The sequence below is a fragment of the Propithecus coquereli genome, unplaced genomic scaffold (assembly GCF_000956105.1).
Source record: "Propithecus coquereli isolate 6110/MARCELLA unplaced genomic scaffold, Pcoq_1.0 Scaffold13, whole genome shotgun sequence".
Lineage (NCBI taxonomy): Eukaryota > Metazoa > Chordata > Mammalia > Primates > Indriidae > Propithecus > Propithecus coquereli.
The window spans coordinates 14808858-14818196 of record NW_012137191.1 but is presented as its reverse complement, the minus strand read 5'-3'; the positions used below and the strand labels follow the sequence as shown (position 1 = coordinate 14818196).

General features: G+C 40.3%; 1 pseudogene; it reads right to left on the bottom strand.

Moving 5' to 3' along the window:
• Nucleotides 1-1318: 1318 nt before the first annotated feature.
• Nucleotides 1319-1856, bottom strand: LOC105805504 (annotated as a pseudogene).
• Between the last annotated feature and the right edge of the window lie 7483 nt (nt 1857-9339).

The window sequence follows — 9339 nt, the reverse complement described above, 5'->3', positions numbered from 1 at the left end:
GAGGAGGGGGGAGGTGACGGATATATGCATACACAAAGAGTGCAATGTGCACCACCTAAAGGATGGACATATTTGAAACTCGGATTTGGGGGCTGGGGGCAAGGGCAACATACGTAACCTAAACATCTGTACCCCCATAATATGCTGAAATAAAAAAAAAAAAGAAAGAAAGTTCAAGGTAATCAGTGGTCAAATGGAACTGTACATATAGGGGGTATTTGGAAAATACCCACCACAAGTATTTCTCAAGCCCAAAATATTGTGAATTTTCTGCTACTCCTTTGACTGTTCCTGAAAATTTGAAGTACAAATAAGTCCTAAAATGTAAATTTTAAACTACCAGCATTCTCTGACATCATTAGACAGGAAATCAGAGTAATGCAACAGCCCACAATTCTACAGGGTGTAGAAAGTGCGCTCTCTGCCTGGATGCATTTTTAGTGATGGCCTGGAGTCCTCCCCTGCACAAGACGAGTTTCTGGGATACTCACTTAGCTTCATTGGTTGGGAAAGAGAAGAATGATTTGACTCTCAGCTAAATTCTTTGAGAAGAGACGCCTCTGAAAATGATATTTCTGCACTAGTTTATCAAGACGAAAGGCTCTCGGCTACTTTGTCTAATGTTAGATATGGTTTTGAGGAAAAGAAACTAACATGAACGCTCTCTCGTCAGTAAAGACTAACAACCACTGGATTATATATATATATATATATATATATACACACACACACACACCTGCTTTTTTATTTTTATTTTTTCTAAAAGTGCCCAGGTGGACTGAAGGCTGCCGGATTGCATGCACATCTACAGCCACAAAGGCTTCTCTTATTCCATCTACAACTCATATCAGGAAGAAGGGGCGTGTAGGAGAAAAAAGAGAAAAGGGGAAAAATATACCCCCAAAAGAAAAAAATCCCATCACAGTGAGATCTGTGTGCCAAGCATAATGGAAGAGTGTGCTCCCCAAACACACAGTTCTGCACATGCTAATATTCTGCTGGTTTTCCTTGGAGACCTATTTTGAAAAAGTTTGAAAAGACAGAAGATTTTGAAAAATTCAACCCTGGAAGATATTCAAACTCCAGAACTAAGAGCAAAATCATCCTTCACTGAATTAATCCTTTTTTTTTCTCTTTTCTTAAACATTTTACTTATGTTATAGAGGGATTTTGTTTCTGTTTGCCTTTTTCCAGTCATTAGGAGAGTGGTCGAGGAGCACCGTATCCATCACAACTTTGATGACACAGGTAAGATTCCAGATTTACATGTCCAGGTACCGAGAGTTCCCTCTAAATGCCACAATCAAGTCAGCCTCGGTTACATTTCTTTCTGCTGAACACAGCAATGCCCTTTGGTATCGCTGAAGTGTAATCACATCTTAGGTCAGTATTGCTCCAAGCAAAGCAGCTGTTTGGAACTCAATGTCCCCCTTCTCTTTTGTTTAATAAACTGACCTGCATCTTTGTGCTTATTCCACAGTCAGTCAAAGCAAGTGCACCCAGCGCAGGAGCCCTTCCCAATCCTGCAATCACTGCTACACGGCAACCTGGCTCCTCGAGAAATTTGTTTGTTTTTTTTTTTTTTTTTGAGAAATTTGTTTTTTAACAGGTTTAGCCAATCATCTACTATCTGATTAGGGGGTGGAGCTCCATCCTCAAATGGCCAATCTAGAACTGGATTCCTTCTTTTTCACCTGGAGCTTTATCATGTGTAGCATCACAAGCTCGAACCAAAGTTGTCACTCCATACTTCTTAAGTTCCTCTGTCAACTTGTTCAGAGCAGCACTGGTAGAGTTTGAGTGATCAGAAAACACGTGTTTGCATAGGAGATCTTTATAGGAGCTGGACGGTTCATTATGGCAAATGAAAAGTGTGAGTGTGCGTGAATGAGTATGATGGGGAAAATGAAAAAAAAAAAGATAAATGTTGAAATGTTTCACAGCAGAAAACATGAAAAAGACCACTCAAATGCCTAATATCCACCAATGTTTTCTCTATTCGACTTGTTTATTCCTTATGAAGCTTCTCCATTCAAGATAAGCGAAGTATTCAGAATCCACTGGAATCCAAATTCAATTTGGTTGTCAGCGTTCGCAAATGGATTTCCTTCGGACTCCAAAAAGTCCAACTACACACAAAACTTAAGCAGCCTTCACTGCATTTAGGCATTAGTGAGACACGTTGAAAGTGTGGGCCACTTTCCACTTTTGTACTCGATGCTTAATATTACTGGAGTCATTAAAATAAATATGCTTGCAATTAAAAAAAAAGCCAACTATTTCTGAGGCCAGTCCCGGTGTCCAGAATCTTCAGTGTTGATTAGGGCACATAGAACCTGCAGGCTTATTTGTCAGCGACAACGCTGTGCTGAGCCCGGCACAAGTGTGCCCTCAAGCTCAGAATCGCCCTGTATGTGCAACGTGTCTTCCAGTAAAACAGGCTGGCGAGCTGGGGACTGGGCATTGAACTGCCGCGCAGCGGGAGCGGGGGTGGAGGCCCAGGCGACGATGATCCCTCCCGAGCTCTGCCGGACACCCGGCCCGGCCCAGCGGCAGCGTGTGTACACGAGTCCCTCTTGCTGCTGCTGCCGCTGCTGCCGCTCCAGCTGCTCTAGGACGGACAATGCAATTTATATATATTTATAGATAGATGATTCAAATTTAAATCTGAACATAATTTGAATCAAATCACCTGTTTGATTATAACAATTTATATACATATATAAATTATTTGAAAACTGTATACATATCCTTTTTAATCTTCAATTACTAATTTATTCAATTAGCATTTATCGAGCACCTGTGGGCTAGGCTCGTGTTGGTAATATATAGTTTACCGCTGTGAAGTGGATTGAGCACCAGGTTTCCCAATCTTTCCAATCGTTAGTCTCTTTCTCTCAGTTCTCTCCTTGTACTTCAATTTTTTCTGTAGTATGTAGTTTTCTTATCTTCTGCCATGCATCAGAGTAACTCTGAGTAGAGTGTAAACTTCCTGGAGGCAGCTGAATACCCTCTCCTAGCCTAGCTTAAGCAGCTCCACAAGACGTAGGGCAGTGAGTTGCTCATACAAAAGGCTCAGTCAAAGTGCTTTGGGTTGAACTGAAGATTTGGTGTCAGGTCCTGCCGTCAGCTGTGTGACTCTTTGAACTCCCACGTGTCTCAGTTTACTCACCTGTGAAATAAATGGTCCAGACAGATGCCAAAGCTGCAGAATGCGCAGTGGCTTCTTGGAAGTAGAGGATGCAACTGAGATAGGGACGGGAATAGAGAGAAAGAGAAAGCCACTGAGACCGATGACCAGCGTCTGCTGCGGGGAAAGCAGAGGGTGGGCTCCTGCCGCTGCTGTGGGCTAGAACAACGCCGTGGTGCTTTCTAGCTAGACAGTTCTACATTGTCATGTGATCTGCTTATTAATCACTCTGTCCCTTCCCTTTTACTTGACACATACTGAGCGTACAGCATTATTCAAATTTGGATGTAGCTTTTCTTTTTCATCCTTAGTATTCTGAAACTCAAAGAGATTTACAGCCCTTAGAAACTTGCCCATTTAAAACCAGTGACACCAGATGGTCCCCAACCAAATATGTAATTACTTCTGATTTGAGCTAACAATCCAAGCAGTGAACTCATGAAAAGGTAAGTGTGAGACATTTGTGTTTTTGACAATTTTGAAAATGACTTCTTTTTTTTTTTTTTAGCAGATAAATAACTTTGGTATTTTTAGGAATATACTTTTATTGTAGACTCTTTTAAAATGCACATAATCTACAAAGAGAATATTAAAAAACACTCATCATCCTACCAACTCAAAATAACTGCTATTAAATGGTCACGCTGCCATTTGAGACTTTTTTTCCTATTGTTACATGTTGCATAAAAATAAATATATATATTTTAAACAAAAAGAGAATCATAGCATACTTTGTATTTCATGATCTTTTTGCTGTCAATTTATAATGAACATCATTCTGTCATTCTATGTCAATAAACGTATATCTATTGTTTTTACCTTGAATTAAATTATTTCATGGTATTATGTTGGGGCTTTGGGGAGAAAATAACAACCATCTTTCTTACCTGAGTTCTGAACTATTTGAGAAATAAATATCACCTTCATTCCTAATGAAACTGATATTGGACACAGCAGCTAACAGCTGAAGACTGGAAGACTGCCTAATACTGAACCCCAGGATTAGACAGAATTTTCTCCCCAGCCCCAGGAAGCACTAGACAGGCAGGTGCTGCCCCTATAGAGAAAAATGCATCTCATTCCCAAGGCATAGGAAGGAAGGACTAGGTAAGCATGTCCAGTTTATTGTGCCCAAGCTCGCCAATGAGAAAAGTCACCCCTCCTTTTCTAGGGAAAAGCAACAGAGGGGATAGAGGAGAATAGAGATTACCCTAGTGGAGCTTCCTCCACATCAAAGGAAGCATCAGAAATAGAGAAGACGTTTTCCCCAAGGTATGGATGTGCCATAATTTTTATCAGCCCTTATGAGACATTTGGCTTGTTTCCAGTCATTCCATTATATCACAAATTATTTTGTCTGGACATGAGTACTGTCCCCCACAGGTACAAAGGGATGCTTCATGCTGTCGGCATCGTGAGGTTAGTGTTGGACATGCACTTTGAATTCAGGTTCTCCTGCCTACAAATCCCAGTTTTCCACGCCTCCAAGGACACTGAGAGGTCACCTAGACCAATGCTTCAGACAACTATGGAAAAAGGCTTGATGGCAGAGGTGGGACTTGCTAGGTCTCAACTATAGACACAGAACAACCGGAAAATTGCCCAGGGGTCTAAACAAACGTGTAATGATCTGACCCAGACCAGGTGTAAATGTGGCAAGTGAATGATCCCAGCAGGTTGGAATTAGGTAGGCAAGATTCCGTGAAGAAGGGACTTTCTCCTTGTGCTGCCAGCCAGCATGTAAACACTGGTGACTGTCCTTGAAGCATCTCTAAAGGACTTTCCCTGCTTCAGTTCAACTGACAGTCACCACGCCTTATCTTTACTTTCTGTAAGATGACAAGAGAAATTACAGACATGTGTCTGCAGAGCCCAAGTCCCTGAGGCTTTTTATTGGAGACTTTTTCATAAAGTATAAACTAGAGAAAGCAGCACCCAAGTGTCAGCGATGAGACGCGACTCAGATGGCAGGGCTTGGCAGCCTTCCTCATAGACTGCCAGTTTGATCTGAAGACGGATGCTTCATTGACAGCAGGGGCTTCTGGTGTGTCAAATCCCACACTAACGGATCACTTTCATCTTCTACTTTCTGGGCTAATGGTCTACAGTGTGTAAATAATTTTTCCCGCCCTTCTTCATGTCTCAAAGCCCTGCTGTTTGCTCTACTTTGAGCTATAGTCACAATCTTGCTTTTTTGTCAAATGTGTCATGTGCTTTATTTAGCTGGGCTCTGCTAAGATGCTGTAGGTAATTCTTTCCCTAGGTGTCCCTTGGCTGGATTGTGTTTTGTAATAAGTCTTGATTCAATGCTGGTGGTTTGATTCAGAGAGGAAAGCAAAACTGCCCAATAGACAATGGAAGCAGATGGGTATGTGAAGGCAGAGGGCAGCTCTGGTTCGTAGCACAGCAAAGGCAGAACACAAGGAAAAATGGACCAGGGCCTCAGCAGTAGAATCTGCAGAGGACTCCTTCATTCATCTGTTTATTTCTTCCATCCTGTAGGCCTGCGGTCTGGTCTCCAAGCTCCAGGCCGCGGACTGGTTGGTGTTCTGTTAGGAATCCAGCTGCACAGGTGAGTGTCGGGAGAGCCAGTGAAGCTTCATCTGTATTTACAGCCACTCCCCATCACTTGCGTCACCACCTGAGCTCTGAGCTCTGCCTCCTGTCAGATGGGGAGCGGGGTAGCATTAGATTCTCATAGGAGTGGAAACCCTTCTGTAAACTGCACATGTGAGGGATCTAGGTTGCAGCTCCTTATGAGAATCTAATGTCTGATGATCTGAGGTGGAGCTGAGGCAGCGATGCTAGTGCTGGGGAGTGGCTGCAAATACAGATCATCATTAGCAGAGAGGTTTGACTACACAATAAATATAATATGCCTGAATCATCCTGAAACCATCCCCACTCCTGTCGGTGGAAAAATTGTCTTTCATGAAACCTGTTCCTGGTGCCAAAATGGTTGGGGACCACCACGGTAGGCAGTAAGTGCTTAGGGTATGTGAGGCTCTGTTTAAGGAACTGCTTCTTATAATGTGCTTGAATGATACAAAAAAGAACAAAACATATTCCCTGTCCTCAAATTGCTTAAATATAAGATATAAATGAAACACTATGTGATACATGTGTAATGGGACAGCTTGTTGGGATGTTGATTTGTGTCTTGTTTTCACTCTTTTTACCTCTCTTTCCAGAGAGTTGCTTGAACCCTCCAGTCTTTTTTGCCCCAGAGAAGCTTCCGTTGAGGAGGGTGAAATAGTGTGTAGACCATGTATTGGCCAACCCTGCCTTAGATTATATGTATCATAGAGGATGAGATTAAACCTAGTGAACTCGTTAAACAATCTCATCAATGTGCATTTTTAGTTTTTCCAATATTTATTGAGCACAACCTCAACACTAGGCATTTCATTTCTGTAATTTCATTATTGTTGTAGTACTAGTTCTTAGTCTTGCCTCCATTAAAGAGATCAGTAAACTAAGACCCAAAGAGCTTAAAGAACTTTTTCCAATTCTCACTGCAGGTTAGTGGCAGAGATAGGATTTAAGTCCATATGTGTCTCCATTCCAGCCACTTTCCATGGATAAGTTTTGGATGTTGGGACTGCAAGCAGTTCCTTATATTTTATCAAGAATCAGGCAAGCTACTGTTCTAACTATGTGGACTCTGTAACTTAAGGATTTGAGTAACTCATTGAAGGCTCAGAATTAAACAAAGGGAAGACAGGCTGGTGTAACCAAAAGGTGACTGATTGATCCTGAGTTTGACCTCACTTACATCTTTAACTGCTTTATAATTTTAGACCAGTTATTTCTACCTCTGTGTTTCACTTGCCTCATTTACAAAATGAGAACTTTGATCTGACTAACTCTCTGATCTCTGCCCCATGAAAACTGTATTTAAAAAAGAATTCAGATCAATTATATAAGGCAAAAGAAGAATTTCAATTCTTGAATGTAGTATTCAGAAGAATGAGGGAGCTGAAGACTTTGATTTTAGAAAGGACACTACTTTGCAGACATATTTGCTGTCTTATCCATCTTCAGAAGACTGGTATCTAGAACAATGCCCCAGGACATAGTAAGTTCTCAATAAATATTTATTGGCTGCTTATAGTTTACACTGTAGGAGCTAAAATTTAGGTCACATATTAAATAAGAATGTGATTGATATTGAAGTTAAATATAGAAATGAAATATGGAAGGAAACTCAGAAATCTCTGATTCTGTTGATTCTCAAAATTAGACAAAAATTCATTCTTTTTGATTACCTAAATGATTGCTCCCTAAAGTATATTATATCATAAGCTGGTCTTCAGGATCTTATGTGATGAAAGGGTTTATGATCAAATAAGTTTAACAAATATTCATTTATGTCATTCCTATACTTAGAGGTTCAGTAAACATGTTAGCATACCAAAGGCCCTGAGAAGTCCCGCAATAAGTAAATTGATTTAATTTCATCTAAGATTTCCCACCATCACTCTCTTTAAAAAAAAAAACAAAAAAATTAGCATCTGTGGAGTAATCTTTGTGAAGCCCTGAATTAGATATAGCTGATCCTAGGAAAGAAAAATGGATTAAATAATTCCCAAAAGTCCTATTTATTGTTATAATAATATTTAGGTATTATAAATTCAAAGCTACTCTGTCCCTTAAATATTTGGAGGAAAATCTATTATATTAATTTATTTTATATTATTTTTACATTTAAAAATTCATTCAGTGCTTTTTTACAGTAATTTTCTTGTTTTCATATAGCACTTTATAATCTAGGGGCATCAAGTTGCTTTCAAAGATATATTGCTCCCTTTCTCTGGAAAAAAAATATTACACAATGTTGAAGACAGAGGATTTAAATCTATATATTTTTCACGGATGTCTCCTTTCTAAGGAGGGTGATTTTTCGAGCTGAGGAAAATGGGATCCTCTGTGTTGATATATATGAGCAATTTATATTGGCACTGTGTGTCGGTGGCTGTTGCCAAGAAAGCAAACATGGTAATGAGGAGTCCGAATCAAGCAACATCTTAGAGGCAGTGAGGTATTATGAAACGAGTGGCAGTCTTGGAATCAGAAGATCTGGGCTTGTCTGCCACATTTGCTCCTTACTGGCTGTGGGACCTAAGACCCAGTATTATCAGAAGGACTGAATCTTTTAATGCATGTAGTAAGAGTCTATAAACTAAAGTATTACCCAAATATTAAATGAGTCATCATCACATTAATCTAGAAAGTTGGTGATCCCAGACATATACAACATGAGCTGCTTTCATGTGTAATTGCTAAGCACTCAGAACACAAAGTTTATGCTTCCAAATTTCATGCTCTTGCAAATCTACTGAAACATTTCACCTGCACATCATCTCAAGTTTTGCTTTTTGGTGTTTACTACTGAGGTTATGCCATCTAGAAATCCAATCTCCAATTCTCAAATTCTGCCCAGACAAGTGTCCCTAAAGGATTTTGAGGCTATTGAAGGTAGTTTTTCCCATAGCTTGTCTAAAACTGCACATGCCATCTGCCCTATAAAGTCTGCCCTTCTCCCAGTCTCCTTTGTGATTTGCACCTTTATTCACCCAATATTCATTATTCACCTTCTATCTACCCAGGTCTGCTTTCTTAACAGTATATTTGATTCCTCTACATCCCTTGCCATCCCCAATGAATCAGTCATGTAGTGATGTCTCCCAAATTAATTTATCTGGTTCTATTCTTCTGTAGGATGAATTTTGTGCCACCAAAAGACATGTTTGGGTCCTAACCCCAGTACAAGTGAATGTGGCCCTCTTTGGAAAGAGGTCTTTACAAATGTAATCCAGTTAAGATAACACTGGAGTAGGGCTGGCCCTAATCCAGTGACTGGCATCCTTATAAAAAGAGGACAATTTGGACACAGAGGCAGAGAGATATGCAGAAAGAGTAATAGGTGATGACAAGGCAGAGATTGGTAAGGCAAGGAATTGCAAGGATTGCTGCAACCACAAGGAGCAAGGAAGAGGTAAGGAAGGATCCTCCTGCAGACCATTCAGAGAACATGGCCCTGTCACCACCTTGATTTGGGATCCTAACTTCCAGAGCTGTGAGACAATATATTTCTGGTTTTTTTAAACTACCATGTTTGCGATACTTAGTCATGGCAGCCCTAAGAA